Genomic DNA, 20,022 nt, shown 5'->3' with positions numbered 1-20,022 from the left:
TTTGTTTGTATATTGTTGCTACTATATGTTGCTTTTCCAGGATCTCTTTTTATTATTAGCTTGGACGAATTGTGCCTTTAAATAACAGTCTCGAACCATTTGTCCCAATTTCTCACAAAGGAAACATGTGTGTACCTTTCTTCTTTGACCATTTTGTGTGTAATTTCTTGTGGTTTTGTATGACTGCAGTGTGGCTAGATTTTTATTTCTTCAATTTCTTTATGTTTAATTGTGCTATTTGCCTCCTTGAGCTTGGTTTTAAGCTCTTTTATTATTTCATTCTTTTCCTCTAAGATTTCTTTATGACCTGTGAATGTGTAAATTGCAGTTTTTCTTAAATCATCCAGACAGTGTTTTCCAGTCTGGGCATTGAAGATTAAAATATAATCTAATGGATGTGCTACTACTTCTCACAAATTGTCTCCTTATGTGTTGGAGATTTTGTTCAATTAACTTTTCAAATCCAAGCACATCCTCTGCTACTTCAATAGCCCTATCAAGGTACTTTGATGGATGTTCCCCACTCTCCTGTCTCAATTTCTCAAATTGTCCCCAAGTATCTGGTCTTTTAGAAAAACATTTCATTGTTTCTAATAGATCTTCTCTGGCCTTTTTAAGATAATGCCAATTTGCATTATTAGATAACTGTAAGTCTGTTCATTCCTCTGGCCATGATGTTAAATTTGGATTGTTTCTAGTTTCATCAATAAATTGTTGCTTTTCCCTTTTTGAAAATAATTCTGAGAGAAGAATTTCAGTGTCCTGGAAATTTGGATCATAAAGCCTAACTGCTCTTTTAAATTCTTTCAAACATTGTACAGGCTCTGAAAACCAGGAAGGCATCTGTTTTTTCAGTCTTTCAAGGTCTGCTGCTGTAAACAGTTTGTGTGTTTTAATAAGCATTATACCACTGTCTGATTGTAGGCTTGTTTGATCTCTTAGTGGCAATATTGGTATTCCCCCTTCAGCCCCATCTGTCTTTTCTTACTCTGTTACATTGTTATTTTTAGGTATGTCTTGTTGTGTGTTAATATCTTCACAACTTTGTTTCTCCTCAGTTAGTTGTTTAATCATTTGCTTTAGTTGTGTTATCTCCTCCTTCATGGCTAAAATCATCACAACCATTTCATTGTCTTTTGCTTTTTTCCCATAAATTATATGTATACATTTTTTTCAGGGCATAGTATAATTGGATTAAGGAGAATAATGCTAAAGCATATGTGGGAATGAATGAAATCAAGCAATCTACACTAATCTTAAACCATTGAAAACGTTCATAGATGTGAAGCAGAAAATAAATATAATCTGGAATCTTGACAAAAAATAAATTGTAAACCATATAAAAGAAATGTCCAATTTAGGCTATATAACCCATGGCAAGTAGTAATTTCTTTGTTTTCTTGTATCTTGAAAAGCCTTTCACAAAGGAAAAAAAAGTTTGTTTGTTTTTTTTAAGTCTGGCCCTTTAAGAGTCACCTCATCCCTTCCAAAGGAGTGGTTTCTTATTGGCTGTGGTGTTTCTAGGCAGATTAGTTGCACTCAACACTGCTCTCAAAATGGCTGCTTTCCACAGTCACATAGGCTTTTGAAATGTTATGTAGGCCTGATTTCTCTGAAACTTCTCTAACACCTCCAACTGCCTTCTTTTCCCCCAATTTTTGGCAAAACAGGCTAGAAAACCTAGCTGGCTCTGCCAAAACTGTAATATTTAAAGGGATTGTTTAGGAGTGAAGAGATACAGGAGATAAGGAAGGTTTTGTGACAGGGAATGGAAGAGTTGAAGGGAGAGAGTGAATATGACTGCCAGTGAGGTAAAAGGAAAGAAATACCCCCTGCTGAGAGGCTGTCTTTGAAATTTGGGGTTCCCAAGAAATGGGCCAACTATGATAGCCTGAGGGGATGTCTTCTCTATTGATTGATGTTGAATATACCCTAGAGTAGGCAAACCCTCCTGAGGGACAAGCCTCCCCCTGACCAAGGTCACCCAGCAGGGGTCTGATAAGGACAGCTTATGGTTGAATGGCTGTCCTGAGTTTCAGCTCCCTCTGTGTTCCCCTGAAATGATACTTCTCTTATCTGACTGTGGTTATTTAAATAAAGATGAATTTAATAACAAGTTTGGATTGGGGAGAAATCAAGGAAGAAGGAATTGGGATTTCCCTAGACTGGGTTTGAGACTCTCTCAGCTTTTGAACGGAGGCCAGGCCTCACAGACTGATGGACAGTTCCTCTTATTCCTGTCTATGCTAATCTGTGCTAGTTTTCTCAAGTTCAAAGTTTTATCTGTAGTCAGCAAGAGGAAGAAAAGGTTCTGACATTCAGAGTTGTTTGGGCCTTTCTCTTCCAGCTGACGCCCCTAAAGACCATCCTTAAGTTCAAACTGCTCCCCTTAAATCCTTTTGTTCAATGACACGATCACAGGAATCCAGGTAGAACACACCGTTGGGAAAATCAGGAAAAGAAGTACTTCTATCCTGAGGCAGGGAGAGAAGCTCCTTCCAGTCCCAGGGCCAGGAAAGAGAGACCCAAGACCGCTGTCACTCTCCAAGATCCCCTCCACCCACCAACTATCATCACTGTTCATCAATTTCACTCTAATCTTCCAACTGTTGTTTGTTGCACCTGAGTGGCAGAAAGTCCAGAACTTGCTTCAGTTTTCCTTTCCACAAATTCAAAGCTCAGCTTCTTATACTTTCCTTTCAAAGGAGAAAGAGGAGAAACAAAGATAAAACTTCAATATGATCAAATATCTCCCCCTTGAGAATATCCTTTAAACTGAAATAAATTCAAAAATTTCACCCCCTTCTCCACTGACTGGATGAATATAGCACTAAAAGACTCAGTGTGGAGGGGAAAGAGAAGCACAGATGGTGGGTTGCTGTTACAGAGGGAAATACTAGTTGAACTCTCCAGAGGGGCCAAAGAAGCCATTAAACAAATGAATGTCAGTCTGATATCTTTCTGGTTTTGAGGTTCTCTTCTAAAGGGTTGCCAGGTTCATAAGGGAAGGGAAGGTTCTGACTATCCTGGGATATTCCAGCTCAGGGTTCCAGAAGGAGGCTCTTTTCCCTAACTTAGATTAAAGATCTAATCTCCAAAGAGGATAGCATCACTGAAACTTGCCCTTTGAGCAAAAAACTCCTCCCACTCCTTTCCTTGGTATAGAAAATAGAGCCCACATTCTCCTGTTTTGCATGGATTAGAGCCACGCATGGATACAAGTACACATGAGTTCCCAACCAGCCTCAGACACTTCCTATTTCAGATATGCTGGGCAACTCCCTTAACCTTCATTTCAATTTTCTCATTTCACAACGTTGCATCATAGAAGCACCTTCCTCCTAGGGTAGTTGTGAGGATAAAGGGAGATCCGAGTTATTCAACTGCTTAGCAGCCAGCCTGGCACTTGTTGAGTACTACAGACATGGGAGCTGTCATTATAATTATTCTGACCTCTAGTCGTAGATCATTGATTACACTAAAATTGATTATACCCCATTCTCATGGTCAGGTGTCTCTTCTTGCTTTAAGTGTGAAGTTTGCCTCTCTGTCCCTTCCACTCCTTGGCCACATTTCTGTAGTTTGGCACCACAAAGAACAAGGTGTGCCCCTCTTCCTTTTGGCAGCCCTTTGTTGTTCCTTCTTCTAGTTAAGCATCCTTGTTTCCTTCAGCCTTCCTTTCTCTTGGCCTCTGGTCCTTTCTCTATCCTGGCTGCCTTGCTCTTTCTCGACACAAATCTGTCTAAGAAGTCCAGTTAAATGTCAGGCATCCGGAAATGAGAGCATTATTGCAGAGATACTCTAAGCAGGGCAAAACATGAACACGGATGGACCTATGAAGAAGCGTGTTCCCCATGTCTTGAGAGAGAAGTGACAGACACAAGTACAGAGATCTGTATCTCAGTGTATGGCTCCTCTGAGGATTCATTCTGTTTGATGGTTTATTTGTGGTTTTACTAATACAGAAAACCAAGTAAGGCTCTCAGTCCTTGTTAAACCCTCACTGGAGTCTGGTCCTTCCAAAGCTATAGATGATAACTCAGCCCTGCCTCTCCATCCTAAGATACCCCTTTTGTCATGCCCTTCTCTACACTCACTGCAAAGGCTCCTCTCAGACTGATGGAGTCCTTCCTCGATATTCTGCACAGCACTGGGACACAGTGGAGCACAATGGCCATCCAACAGCTGTTTCATTCTCCTGACACCTGCCATATGTTTGTTCTGCAAGCTGACTTGTGGAGCCAAGGGTTCCTCCTGACTGGATGTAGTGACTTAGGTGAAATAATGATGAATGGGAGACAGCTTTTGTATTCAACCTGCAGCACAGGTTTTACAGGATAAACTGCTCTGCCTTGGCTGAGCCTTAGCTTTATTTTATACCTTCATGATCACATATCTACTTGACACACTTTCATTCTCAACATACATGTTTCCATAGAACTTAATAACAGACACGACGCCTAAGGAGATAGTCAACAAAATATTGTTGCTAAGTGCAGAGTCAGAGGGTAGAATCAACATGACACAGATTTGCCATAAGTTTTATGCCTAGAAAAGAGAGTCCTATCTAAATGTGTACATAAGAATCCTTAGGTTTAATTTTGTAAGTGGGATCTCCTGGTAATATTCCAGGGAGACAGAGTGGAACATCTGTATTAATCCTGCAAGCATGTTGCTCTCATATATTTTTCCTGGGGCTAAGCAAGAATAATAATCATAGTAATTCCAATAATTAGGGGATGTTAATAAGGAAAGTCACTTAGGGAGGTTTCTGTAGATGTTTCCATCCTTCCTGGGGGCTGCTTTGCAGTCCCCGGTTTCCATGTATGACCGTGTCAAACAGTGTGGTCTTTGATGTCCCCAGGAATGTTTGGACCTGACACTTTGGATTATACACTTTATTCTATCACTTCTTCCTAATTCCCTCTTTCGATTTCTTCTTCCCTACCATGTGTCTCTCCAATGACTTCTCTAAGCACCACCAGGAAAACAAGATATATCAGACCTCAGTGATGTAAATGAAGATACAAACTTTGTAAACAAAACGGAATGATTCATCACTGAGATACTCAAACCTGGCCTGGGAGAAAAACTGAGAAATGGGACTCTTCCTCTTCCCCCTACCAATGACCTCTATCATATTGTGCTGAGTTATTGGTTGGTTTAACTGAATTCTCAACCTCTCCCACTTTTTATTTTTTAGCTATTTGTTATACTCCTCTAAGTTGAAGAACAGGCTGGGATATATTTGGAAATTAAGATAAAAAGGAAAGATATAAAATTTTAAAAATCAAAATAAACAAAATAGACATAATATAGAGCATATGGATTGTTCTACTTTTCATCAAAAAAAGAAAAATGAAAACCAAAACATTAATTCCTTTATTACTTTTGTTTTAAGAGGGATCTTATTGAATACAAGTTCAGGCTCAGAAATAATTGTAAATTAGTAGAAAAAGAAAATGCAATACATCCTAATAATCTTTAATCTAAACAGAAAAAGACAGAAAAAATGAAAATAAGCAAAGTCATTATATTATAGAATTTATAGGTGGTTGTATTTCATTTTTTAAAGAATGATCTCTTCTCATGACACACTCACACAGACAGTGCCTACATGATAGGGGAAGAAGATGTAAATGGAAATTGAAGTATATAGCTACAAGAAGTCTGGAAGAGAAATGTAATTTAAAGATTCAAATGTTCATGATTCCACCAACATTTGAGTGGCCCTCTTTGCAAAGCAAATTTTCAAAGTAATAGAGATCTTCTGTATCCATATGTACAGAGCTGTGCTTTGTATAAAATCTTAACTTAAATATAAAGGATATTTCTTTTTTTCTTTAAACCCTTACCTTCTATCTTAGAATCAATATGGTATATTGTTTCCAAGGCAGAAGAGCCCTAAGGACTAGGCAAAAGAGGATAAATGACTTGCTCAGAGTCACACAACTAGGAAGTTTCTAAGGCATTTTGAGTCCAGATTTGAAAAAAAGCACCTCTCATCTCTAGACCAGGCTCTCAATCCACTGAGCCACCTAGCTGTCCTGAAAAAGAATAATTCCATAAATACCAGCAGAAGAGTATTTAATCATCAAAGCAGTCTGATACTGGCTAAGATTTAGAATCTTTGATTAATGCAGTAAATTAGGGGCAAATTCCCTTAGCAATCTGGTGTTTGATAAACCCAATAATGTCAGCTTTTGGGATAAGAACCTACTATATTTCACACAAAATGCTGGGAAAACAGTATGGCAGCAATTAGGTATAGACCAGTATCTTGTGCCCTATACCAAAATAAGGCCAAAGTGGGTATATGATTTAGACATAAAGGATGGTGCCATAAGTATTAGAAGACTATAGAATAGTTTACCTGTCAGATCTATGGAGAAGAAAAAATTCTTACCAAATAAGAGATAGAGAGCTTTATAAGATATAAAATGAATAATTTTGATTATAATAAATTTAAAAGGTTTTGTATAAACAAGACCAATATAATCAAGCTTAGAAGGGAAAAAATAATGGGAAAATTTTATCAACAAATTTCTTGAATAAAAGTCTCATTTCTCAAATTTATAGAGAATTAAGTCAATTTTATAAGAATACAAGTCATTCCCCAACTGAAAAATGGTCAAAGGATTTGAACAAGCAATTTTCAGATGAAGAAATCAAACCTATCAATAAGCAAATGAAATTTTAAAATGATATAAAGTACTCTTGATTAGAAAAATGCAAGTTAAAGACACGTATTTTATACAATTAAAATAAGCAAATCATTATACTATACAATAAATAGGTCATTGAATTCTCCTAGGGGAAAAAAAGATACTGCCTTCATGCCGCACACATGGAAGCTACCTAAATGATAGGGGACAAAGAAACAAATGGGAGTGTCAGGATAAGTCAAAAGGGAGTTTGGAAGAAAAAATGTGATTTAAATGTTCAATTGTTCATGATTCTATCTGACCCTTAGTGAGCCTCTTTGCAAAGCAAGTTTTCAAATTAATAGAGAACTTCTGTCTTCATATACATAGGGATGTGATTTTTTTTTTAATTCAAAGTTAAGGATATACTTTAAATAAAAATCCAGGCTTATTCCTAATGTGAAGATTAAAATTTATTCTCCCCTGATTGTGAAGATTAAAATTGTAACCCCTGCATATTTTTAGAACACCCTACTTAAAGTTGAGTGGGAAGATCTGCCCATTTTTTAGATCTAATCACCAAAAGTGTAAACATCCCACATAATCATTAAGTGGGAGGCCTGTGACCCACGTGTGCAATAGTGGGTGATGAATCAGAATTGACTGACTGCCTGTTGGTCAGTCCTAAGCAAGGTTTTAGACTATTATTTGTCCACCTAAAAAGTGTAGGAAGGCACAGGAAGTGATGCAAAAGAAGTGTCTTTAAAAGGAGCAGTCACTTCCTGTGAGAGAGGACTTCTTCATTCTTTGGAGTCATATAATTGAAAATCTGTTACCCTAAAAAAAGAACTACATTTCCCAGGAGCCCACTAACTTCCTGTCATTATGTACTTCCTATAGATAGGGGATATTAGGCTGGAACATGGAAGGTCCCGCCTCTTTACTTCCTGTCTCAAGCTTACCACAGTAAGGCAGGTGTTTGAACTGGCTAATCAGGCATGGTCATGTGGTTTTTATTTTGTATTCTCTTTATTCCTTGATTTCTAATGATCATTTAATAAACCTCATAAAATATAATTTTTTTATTATTGAGAATTAATTTTAACTTTTACAGGAGACTAAAGGAGAAAATCTGCTGATTGTACCTGAGACCCTGTTCCTGATGAGACTCTTGGACTGACATGTGGTGAGTGAAACAGCTGACTCCTTTCCTGGATATTTTCTGAAGAAACTAGACTCAGGAGAGACTAGCCTCTTGAGAGAGTTTTTCCCCAGGTCCTCAGCTTTTCTGAGGCCAGCTAAGAATCAACATTTCATGCCCGGGTTAGATTAGGGGCTGGAAATAAATTACTTAGTGCTTAAGCTAGATATCTTACCCTATCCTCTCTCTGATTTTCTTACTTCACTCTTTCTACATTTTGTAAATAAATCTCTTTGGAATAAATTAAATTCCCAGCAACCACAGTCTTAAATAATCCAGTCCAACCCTTTTATAAATAACCCGTTTCCCCCCTTACACTAAAAAAAAATACATATCAGAAGACCAAAAAAAAATTTTTTCTACAAGAAACTGTCAAGCTCCATTTCATACACTTTGATTTAAAAATAACTACACAATAAATCATACTTAGTTTTCTCAACTAACATTTTCTATACTCCATACTGAAATTCCTTCCTTCATATTTCATGTCATTGAAATTATTACAATTGCCTTCTTCTATTTCATCACTGTTGGTAACCTAGCTTACTATTTCCATCCCCACCCATTTGACACCAAGTAAAATTGAGAGAAAGAGAGAAAAAAGAACCTTGTAACAAATAAAACATAGTCAGACTAAATGTATTCACACAGTTGGCTATACCCTAAAAGTTATGTCTCTGTCCATCATACCCATCACTTCTCTCCCAGGAGGTGAGTAACACAATTCTTACGTACCCTGGAAATATTTATTGGTCAGAATTCTTAATCTTTCATAATTGTTTTTCTTGAAATTTCTATTCTTCATGAATGATTTGTTCTCTTGCTTTTATAAATTTCATTTTGCTTCGGTTCATACTAGCCAAGATTCCTGGAAATTATTGTGTGCTGTTGGAATCATGACCACTTCCGCTTTTAATTTATATTTCTCATCCAAACTCCCTATAGACTTATCTTGACATTCCCTATTTCTCCCTTCTTGTTTAGGTAGTGTCATCTGTGTGGCTGGAAAAGAGTATCTTTTTCTTTTCAAAAATAATTTACAACTCCCCATCAATTATATAACATAAATTATTTTCTTATTTTAACTTTTTTGAATGTTCATTTTTCCTTTTTACATCCATTACACACATACCCAGTCTACTTAAAAACAAAAAGTCAAAAATAAAAAGAGTTCAGTATTTTGTTTCTCTTTTTTCTAAACTAAAATCATTCCATTCGTAAATTCTATATTATGGTTATTTTTTATTTTGATTTTTAAATTTCATATATTTTCTTTTCATGTAAATTCACACACATATATCAACATGTTTGTCTACTTAGATAAGTATAACAAATACTAAAATACAAAAAATTAGGAGGGAAATAGTTTAATTAAACCAACCAATAAATCAACATAATATACCATTAGGGTAATAGGAAGATTCAGTTTCTCAAGTTCTCTCCCAGGTCAAAGATGGATATTTCCATGATGAAGCATGCAGTTTGGTTATAAAGTTTGTATTTTCATTCACATCATTGTAGTCTTATATGACTTGTTTTCCCATTGGTGCTTAGAGAAGTAAATATAGAGGCATATGGCAGGGAAGAACCAAATGGAAAAAAGATTCAAAAGTGGTAGAATAAAGTGTATCATCCAAATGTAAGCTTTAGACATGGCAGATGGCAAGATCATGGTACTGTTGGATGATTCATATGCTCCATTGTGTCCTAGTGATGTCAAAAAAAAGGGAGGAAGGACTTCATCACTTTGGGTGGTATGACAAAAGGGGTATCCTGGGATGGAGAGGCAGGGCTGAGTTATCATCTACATCTCAGGAAGTACCAGAGTCCAATGATGATTTGACAAAGACTGAAATGCTTTCTTGGTTTTATGCATTAATGAAACCAGAAAAAAAGTCAAACAAAATGAATCCTAAGAGGAACCAAAACCTGAGAGGTCTGTCTCTGGACTTTGGGTCTATCACTTCTCCATCAATAAATGAGGAACATACTTCATCATAAATCCATAGGTGTTCTAGTATTGTCCTACTTAGAAAATTTCCACAATAATCATTTCTGGGTGCCTCATTTTCCTGGCCACACTGAGGGAGCTAGGATAGGGAAAGGACCAGAGGTTAAGAGAAAACTGTTTGAAGTTAGCAGAGATGCTTAGCTTGGAGAAGGACAAATATAGGAAAATATGATGACTACCTTCAAGCACTCAAAAGGAGGAAATGTGATTTGTTTTACCTGGTATCAATCCAAAAAAATGTGGTCAATGAGTAGAACCTACAGAGAGGCAAACTTCATACTTGAAGCAAGAACAGACTCCCTGACGATGAGAATAGGGTAAAGTGAAATTGATGGCCCGTGACTGGAAGCTGTATTAAAAAGGGGTGGTTAATTTGTACCCCAATGGGTTAAAACTTTCAGTATAGAGAGGGGGAAAGAGATAACTATTTTAATGTCAACTCAACCAAGGTATTACAAAGGAATAACTAACATGGAAGGATAGGAAAAGGAAGTGGAGAATAGGGGTCCCTGTCTCTATCTAAACCCTTTCCCCTCCCTCCTCAAGTTTGGGGGTAAGTCAAGCCTTGGCAGTCTGAACCCCCTGAGAGAAAGTCAGGTTGACTCACCCCTGGTCAACAGGAGCTGAGTTAAAGTCTGCTCAGTTTTCTCTTCAGAAAGTCCCTTCAATTAGAAAGTGTTGGGAGGAAAGATTTCCAGTCACCAGCAGGAAAAGTGGGTAACTGTCAGGAGAAAGTATTTTTTTTCACCCTTTCCCTTTGGCTTCTCAAGACTGAGTGCCCAACTCCTCTACCAGCCAGAGTCTTCTCCTCCTCCAGATTCCAAACTCTTGGGGCCCCTCCCCCATCGAGGCGATCAATTTTTTTATTCTTCCAGGCTCTTCAGCCTGGCACTTTTTCTTTAGTGCCAGCCTCTCTCACAAATCCACCATTTCCTATTGTTCACATGGTGCCACCCAGGCCCATGCCAGTTACTTACATTCTATGTCTATATTCTGGGATGTATGGGGTGCTCAGGCAGGAGTAATATCTTTGGTATGGAGGGCTTGTCGTGCCCTCCTAGGGCAGCTCTCCAGCCTCTGACCCTCACCTGACATCCAGCTCTCACTTGTGGCTCCTAGTAGCTGCTAACATGCAGCAGTGCCCACACCCCGGGCAACGGCTTCAACAGGCCGGCTAAACCTTGTGAGGGTAGCCATCAGGTCGTCGTGGACCCCTGGTGAACTAGGGCTTTGCTCACCCAGCATGTGAAGACTGCTTCGGCTGAACAGACAGTTCAACGGCTGAGATGGCGACGCAGCAAGGCACTGTGGAGTGCTTAGGGTGTGTTGGAGCACAAAAGACAACACAGCCATCCAATGCAGCTGAGGAAGTCTCCAGATGTAACAACTTTTCATGCCACTGGACCCAGGCTTCCAACACCAAGAGAGTGGGACTGTTTCTGTGCATCGACTTTTCCACTTAAATCTTCATGCACAAGTGTCTTTGTGCACAAAAACACACAAAGACAATAGTTATCCTCGGTTACCGAGAGACTACTACTACTACTACTATGTCTATTCTAATCTATGTTACTTATTGTTCCCATCTAACCTCCCCCCTCCCAAAATAATAAATCTTATCCTAATATGTCTATTTGCTAATCTAAACCCTATCTTATGCTGAGACTGAGTTGTGGGAGGAGGGTTAGGATTATGTACCCAACATAGTTTTACAATATAACAATTTCTTAATACAAAGGTTATTCCTATTGCAATCAATATAAAATTGAACTCTCAAGTAAAATTGAACTATTCTATGCCTTAAGTAATACTAATTCCAATGTAACAATTCATAACAATTATATATATATATATGTATATATATATTAACTTGTATCTAATGAAATCTGGTTTATTCTGTCCCTATGTTACCTCTCTAGTTACATTCCCTTTTCTACTCTAAAATATTCTGTCCCTGTCTATTAATGGTTAGTATTTTAACTCTCTCCTTTCTATATACATTAGTGGATTAGATCATTATTATGCTACATATGTACATGTCTGTTATTTGTACACATTTACCTGTCACCTATTATTTACATACATATATACAGCCTCTGATAGTAGAGATTTATTTACAGATATGCAATTTATAGGCTATCCTTATATATGGCACAGCCCCTAATGTCAATGTGAAATGTGTTCATGTTCTAGTTATGTTGTGATGTATGCATATTTATTCCAGTGTGCATGTATATGTACTTCCCTTTATGTGAAGTTAATGTGGTCGGCAATTAATCTTACGTGACCCATTTTCCTGAAGTTCATTCCCCCATAATGTCTTTGATTCAAAGTTTTTCCAGTTGTCAATGTGTCTTCCATCCTTTGACGTTGCTTGAAATTTGTCACACACACACTTCTCCTTTACAGGATACATACTTGCCTATCATCTCACCTTGAAAGACGATCTCAGGTATCTGGAACTACAGGATCATGTGTGTGTATGTGTGTGTGTGTGTGTATGTAAGATTAAAGTGTGTGCATGTAAGAGTGAATTTGTTGTTGCATGTGAGTGAAACTTTATACAGAATGTTTGTGCCATCTTCATGTGTGCAAGTGAGATTTTTTTTTTGGTAATGAATGCAGGTATCTTTCTTAATGCAATTATTATAATCCTTTGTGGTTGATTGTAGAGGTTAATGATATTTTAGTCTAGACTTGAGATGGATATTTGTATATAGGTTTACTAATTCTAAGGGTTTCTAAATAAATCCACCCAAATCAACTCCCAGGTTCCTCAAGGAACCGCTTCTCCTGTGTTTCACAGGCTACACTAATCCTCCTTGATCTAACTAACCCAAATTTATATTATCTGTCTTGGGCATTATTCTATTTCAGTTTCATGAAATAATTTTTGTTTGGGTAAAATGCTCCAATAGCATCTTGGATGTTTCTCATCTACATTTACTGGGGTTCGTGGACTTGTCTCAGTTTTTTTTTCAGCTAAGGATTGTCATTATGGGCTATGGGGTTTTCCTGATTTGATTAAGGTTTCTTTGTGGATCATGTGTCAAATCTTATGCCTAGAACCAATCTGGTTTCTCAAAAGGTTTTGTGTTGCTTGCTACCCTATATAACTCAAACCAGTCCTGGTACCACATCTACTCAATAGATGGTATCGGTTGTGTTAAGGGATGCTCAAGGTTCAATAAAGCAGATGTGATAATAGCATTTCATTGTTTATATCTTTTCAGTTTGCACTCTATCAAATTACTTCCAATTCAGTATCCCTGTCCCCTAAATCATATTTCTTACAAAATTTTTCATAACTATTAACTCCTATAATATACAATATTTCCTCTACTGATAAAGAGTTTCCTATGTTTCCAATTGCTTCATCAAAATCACATTCAGAAAAGATTGTTCTGAATTCAGGTGGTTCACTATTCCAAATTGTGTCCCACTCATCTAAATCTTTGTGAACTTTATCATAGAGTTTGATGTATTCATAGGGTTCTTGTTCTACATCACTGTTTTAGTCAACTATTATTGTGCCATTTGGTACTGTATCATCTGGATCTGAGTTTGACTCTTGGTCACTGATTTCTGTACTCTCCATGTCTTTCACTAGCTTTTGTTCAATGACATGTTTTAATTCTGTGTCAGTGTTGTTAAATCAGGTTTTGTGTCTTCGTCTGACCCTATTTCAGATATTTCCATATTTCCCAATACTTTTTCTAGCTGTTGACCAGTAATATGCTCTAATTCTGTTCTGTGATGACAAATTTGATTTTTGTGGGCTTACTGCTTCCTGCGGATCTGCTATTAAGTTACTGGAGTGCACTGGTTCTACCATATCTTTTGGATCAGGTTCTTGTTTATCTACTCCCTCTTGTGAATCTGTTGACATAGAAACCATTCCCTCTATGGTGGTATCTTCTAGGAATGACTTAAATACAGGTCCACTCTCCCCTGTATCACTGAGAGGTTTGTACTTTTGTTTTACCACTTCTATCCTAAGATATAGTTCTGGAGTCTCTTGTAAATTAGCTATTATGGTGTTTACATACACAGATTTCCTACTATCATCAGAATCTTTTTTCTTGCCCCATGGTTTGTAATGCACATGTATAATTAGTAGATGTTTCAGGTTTTGTAGATGGTATAGTGTAATCTATCATCCCCTCTTCAGTTATTCCATCCTCGTTCAATCCACTATTATTAATTAGCTCTGTATCACTTTGGACCACTGCTGTCTGTGAGCTAACAGCTTACTCAGAGGAAAGGTTTGTGTTTGTGTTAATTTCAGTTTGAGAACTGCTTGGATGATGTTTCACTATCAAAGACTCTTATGTTCCCACTCTCTTAGATTGTTTTGCAGCCTCTGGTTCAGAGAATAGACAGTCATTGGAATTTTGTTATTGATTTGTGCTAAACCCATCCCCAGAAATGGTATCTCTGAGTGTTATAGGATTTTGTGGGTAAAAGTCTTTGGCTTTTGGATTTGTTAGTTCTCCCCTCATTGGTCTTTCTTTCCCCTCTTACATGTATAACTGTATCAGCTCTAAAGTCTCTTGCAACAATGTCACATTTGGCTATCTTGTCAGAATGGTGTGGATAATTAAATTGCTGTGTTAAAGATTTGCTATCCCTGTTTGATTTTCCACTCCCTAGACCCATTCTGCAAGTTAAGAAATTTTCCAAAGAGGTTTTTAATCTGTTCCTTGCTTTTATTCATGCAGTTTTGTGTGCCTATGTATTGTGAACCATAAATGTCGTGTTTCATGTCTGCTATTGTGCAATTTCTCTCTCCATCTCAATTATAGACTTTTGTTTTGTCATTAAGTTGCTTCCCTTGGCATCTTGCCCAACTGTTTCTCCACAACTAAAATTTTAAAGTTTTCTTTTTCCTTTCTACCATCTCCCTTTTTGTACCTTATGCTTATGCCCTCATGTTACCTCCCAAATTTGCCTCTTTTTTACTAGATAATGCTAGAGCCTGGAATCATGTGGCATAATGATTATTCCTTGCAACAACTTCTGAATAATGGGGTTTTGCTCTAGAACTTATTGCTGCTTCCATAGATTTCAGGTCTGGGGTCTCCTGTTCTCTAAATCTGCAGTGAGAGCAACACTGCTTGCTATCAGAGTCCTGTCTCTCATAGTTTTTGTTATTATATACTTTTCCCTGATGACATACATTTTGACCTTTCCCATCTCTCTTATTTTGGCCCTGTTTATAGCAATGTTTCATTGGGAAGTTTCTTACTATGTGTCCTTGACAAGAACACAAAAAGCAAGTCCTGGTATCTCTCTGCACCCTCTTTTGACTTCGGGGTGTCTATATATACTGTGTGGTTTGTCTGTTAAATATCTTAATTGTAGCTAGGTCCTTAACCTCCTCTAATTCTGCCTTAATATTTCAGAGATCTCTTGGAGCTTTTTCTTTAGATCATTCTTTTCTCTTTCCTGATCTACCTTATTATCATGTAGATAGGTGGCAGTGTCTCTAAGTTCATTAAGTGAGATAGTGTCAAACTTAGGGCAATAGTTCCTGAAGAAATCCCTCAAGTGCTTATCATAGCCCTTGAGAAATTGTCTCCTCAGGTGTGCCTCTGATTCTTTTGAGTCAGGGTTAAAGCCTAACAGTCCCTCGATTTTTTCAATAAGGTGATTAATAAATGTGCTTGGGTATTCATTTTTTTTCTTGGGATAATCTGTCAAATTTTCCCCATGCATTGGGTCTTTCTGACAATTGCTTCATTCCCTGCAATAGATCCTCATGGCTTTTTCTTATTTAAGTCATTGATCTTGGATTAGAAAAATCCAGATCCTCAAAAACTTCTGGCCAGCTCATGAGTGAAGAATCTTTTCTAGTTTGCTCAATAAAGTTTTTATGTTCCTGGGGTGTAAAAAGTTCAGATAAAAGAATTTCTACATCCTCAAAATCTGGTTCATAAAGGTGAAATGCTCTCTTTAGTTCTTTAATTGTGAGATGAGGCTCTAATAAAAATTTAGGCATGCATTTCTGTAAAGTCTCTAAATCATGGATGGTGAATGACTTATGAACCTTTGCATGTAAGATGCCAGAGTTATCAGTGACCTTAGCTATATCACGCAAAGGCATAATCTTTTGAGCCTTTGATGCATTTGCAAGATTGTAAGCATATGCATTAGTTGGTGCCTTATTGTTTTGTGTCTGTATGTTATTGGCAAGGTCATTTCCCCCTATTACCCCTAATGGTGTCCCAGTATTAGTAACTACAGCATCCTTATTAGTCTGTCCCATCACGTCCCTAGTCTCCACATCAGTTCCCTTTCCCATGCCTTGTTTTCTCTGCATGTAATCCTGGCATATCTCAGTTATAATAGGGATCTGATCAAGCAATGTCTCTAATTTATTATCAATGACTAAAGCATGTACAGTTTTCTTTTGGACGATCAGGTTGGCACCAGCTTTGATGTACTTTAGATGTTAGTCACTGCCACCAACACAATATAGACTTGGGGTAAGATTTGTCAGAGGTTATTTACATCTACATAATTTCATTGGTAACTGTGTCCATCCCATAGTGATATTGGTTAATGTCCCCATAACATTGTCTATCATCCCTGCCACTGTATTATAAATGACACAGTATCCCCAATAAATGGCAATTATTCCTAACATAGCAGACCACAGTATTAGTTGTAACATGTTTGCCATTAGATCTTTTCTAGGCTCAAACTGCCAGGAGTTAACAGTTAGAAAATGGTTGTTATTCCCACATGCTTTGCTTCTAGCAAAGGTTTCTTATGAACCTGGCAACCCTCTACAAAGGGACATTTAAACCAAAAAGAAACCAGCTTGGCATTCAATCACTCATTTATCCAATGGCTTCTTTGGGCCCCTTCTGGAGAATTCATCCAGCATTTGCCACTGTATCACAGACCCTACATTCATGATTCTCTTTACCCTCCTCACAAGGTCACATAGACAGTGCTGATTGTCCAATGACTGGACAGGGATGCCAAGGTATTAAATTTAATGCAATAGAAAGAAAACTCTCAGAGGAAGATAAATTATATTTAAGTTTTACCTCAGTTTCTCCCTTGAGAGGAAAATATAAAAATCTGAATTTTCTGTGCCATTTGGGATTCTCCACTTAATCTCCTCAATCATGTGTAAAAGAGCTATTACTAATGATCCAAAGAGGCCCTGAAACAATCAGGAAATTTTCTCATCAATCTAGATAATTTAGTCTCTTAAAATAATGTAGGAACCCAGCATTCAAAGTCTCATTTTAATCAAAAGTTCCCATTACAAAAATCTTGGCTACTGTAGTGATTAAAATAGTGGAAGACATAAACTGTGGCAGATAAAAGAGTGTTTTGGCTTAAATTGTGACCGCAGAAAATATGGTTTCAAGATGGTGTCTTGTTTTAAATCAAATATAAGGTGGTCACCGGGGAAAAATTCCCAATTATTAAATATACCCAAGTCAGCTGGGTTTTATAGAGATTTTAATTCATACAAATGAGGAATTAAAGAAAAGGAGAGAGAGAGAAAAAGGAATAATGAGAAAAAAAAGCTAGGCCAGCTTAGGCCAGCCTCAAGAGAGAGAGATCAGTCAGTCTTTTATCCACTCACCACAAGATTTGTCCCAAGCAAGATTCTAGTGTTCAGAGAGACACCAGTTCAGCCAGCTCCATCTCCAGAGAGAGAGATTCTTCTGACAGTCCCCGAGAGAGTCCCGAGAGAGAGTCCCAAGAGAGAGACCCCAGAGGGAGTTCCAGTGAGAGACTCCCTGCTCTCAGTTTCTCATCTCCTTTTAAAGGGAATTTTCTCCTATGTCACCTTCCCTAAGTTCCCACATCTACCAATCACAGTAGACATTTTCCAAAGAACAGACCATGCTTAATTCACACCTAAGAAGGCTTAAACTTTTGAGTAAATTCACGCCTGAGTAAGTTCTCACCTCTTTGCTCCTTGTAAATTCACAAGTTGCCTGACCTTTAAAGGTACTTAGCACCCTTTTGTATTAGATCTAAAAATAGGCACAGCTTAAGAACTTTTACCTTACTATAAGTATGGGTTTAAGTATTTTTCATTGTTCAACAAGGAGTTTCTTCCCCTAGAGCAGGCTTAAGTAGGGGTGGAGTAAAGGTCTAACATTCCTGATCTAAGTTCCTTCATTGTTTAAAATGGGGAATGGTCTTAACCAAATCTTATGAAGTAGGGTCTGAGAAATTTTAAGATTCACACTACCAAGACTCATAAGAGACAGAATCTGAGAAGTTACTGGAAATATATTTCACACATCAGACTCTGGAGGCAACTGATGGGGCAATGGAAAGACTATTGGATCTTGAATCAAGAAGCCCTGTGTGCCCCTGAGCAAGCCACTTAATTCCTACTTGTCTCTGTTTCATTAGGTGTAAAATGGGAAAAATAAGTGCACTCTCTCTCAATTGTTGTGAGAATCAAATGAGATCATATTTATTAAAAGCCTTTAGGGCATATAGGAGACACTATGCAAATGCTTGTTGCTTTCCCTTCATCCTATAGACAGGAAAGTCACTCATCAAAAAACAACTCTAATTCCTCCTTCAACCCCAGAAATATACAGTGTTAGAGACTTTGCCTCCTAACTTGCCAGGCTCCAGCAAGAGTATTAGACCTCATGGAAGTGCCCTGCTCTGATTCCCCTCTATGGGGTCAGTGGTAGATGGTTCTAGGTGTTCTCAGCAGTTGTCACCAATTTCTGAGCCCCATCTTGGGATCCTGTCTCTGCCTTCTGCATCCCCAGCTCCTTCACAGATCTCCTCTACTCCCAGCAAAGGAAGGTCATTTATGTCTACAAATATCATCCCTGACCCCTGCCTTGCTGGACTCCTCTTGGTGTTCTCAGTCTCTAGCTAGTGATGTCTTTCTCCTTTTCCACACAGCCATATCTCTCACCACTGACCCATCTGGGATGAAGACGTACCAAAATCACCCCACCATATCTAAGTCCATGATATTATGACTAATTTCATAACTTTTATTGTAAACTCTTACTAATAACATTTGGTTTTGCACCACGTTCCCTTCCAAATATCTATCAGTCCCCACTTCTATCCAATGAGATCTCTTTCATAACAAAGCTTCAAAAAGAAAGAAGGGAGGAAAGCAAACCAATTGCTTCTCAAATATGAATTGTGATAAGTGAGGGCAGCATGCTCCTCCCCATCATTTGTCTCTCCAAAGAATTCTATTTGACACTCCCTTTGACTTCATTGGAGTCAGTTTTAAGTATGTCATTGTCGAGAGTTATCAAATGAGGAAAACGATCCACGTGATGTGTAACAGTTAAAATTCAACTGTTATGATTAAAATTTGGGGAGAAATTGAGGCAGGTAGAAATTAGTTTCTCTCTGCAAGGAGTATTATATTTTTAGAGTTTTATGTAAGATAAGGAATTTAAGAATATACAAGTAAGAGAAGCACTTGCTAGGTGGACCGAGAGGCCCATTCAATTTTCACTCACATCATGAGACCCGCCTGCTTGCCAGCGGAAACAGGAAGATTAGAGCGCGCCTAAGTGGATACAGTCAGTTTAAATACCCCATCTCGATACAGGCCCCGGTGAGGTTACAAGGCATTTTGGGAAGTGAGCAAGGACTTCTGGGAAATGGAGTCCTGGGTTCAAGTCTCCATTTTTACAGATGCAATAATAATGTCGACCCAAAAGTAACTACGAAAATAAAACTGTGTGTCAGAGAATCATCCTGACCGATCTTCACCGAGGAAAAGAGATGGAAAAAAATTGATCTTCTAATTTTTATGTCTTTATAATACTTTTACTGTCAGAAGCCTTTGGTTTGCTTTTTTCAGATTAGAAAGCTGTCAGTCTTGTGTTTTGTTTTGTTTTTTAATAGAGCAGAGCATTCTAGTCACGGGGTCATAAAAAAGAAAACAGTTGTCTAAGATTTAAATGAGGAATTTGGTTGATTTGCAATATAATAGCCATATTAATAGCCAATAAACTAGAAAGGATTTGCAATATTGAACTGGTCCATATATCAGGACAGTATGCATTTCAAGAGGATGGTGATCATCAAATTTTCATCTGCTTGGCTATAGAATCACACTGGCTACCACTAATATCATGGAATTATTGACCTAATTGGAAAGTCTGCTAATCATAGTAGGTGTGGTTGGGAGT

The sequence above is a fragment of the Monodelphis domestica genome, chromosome 1 (assembly GCF_027887165.1).
Source record: "Monodelphis domestica isolate mMonDom1 chromosome 1, mMonDom1.pri, whole genome shotgun sequence".
Taxonomy (NCBI): Eukaryota; Metazoa; Chordata; class Mammalia; order Didelphimorphia; family Didelphidae; genus Monodelphis; species Monodelphis domestica.
This window is presented reverse-complemented; position numbering follows the sequence as displayed.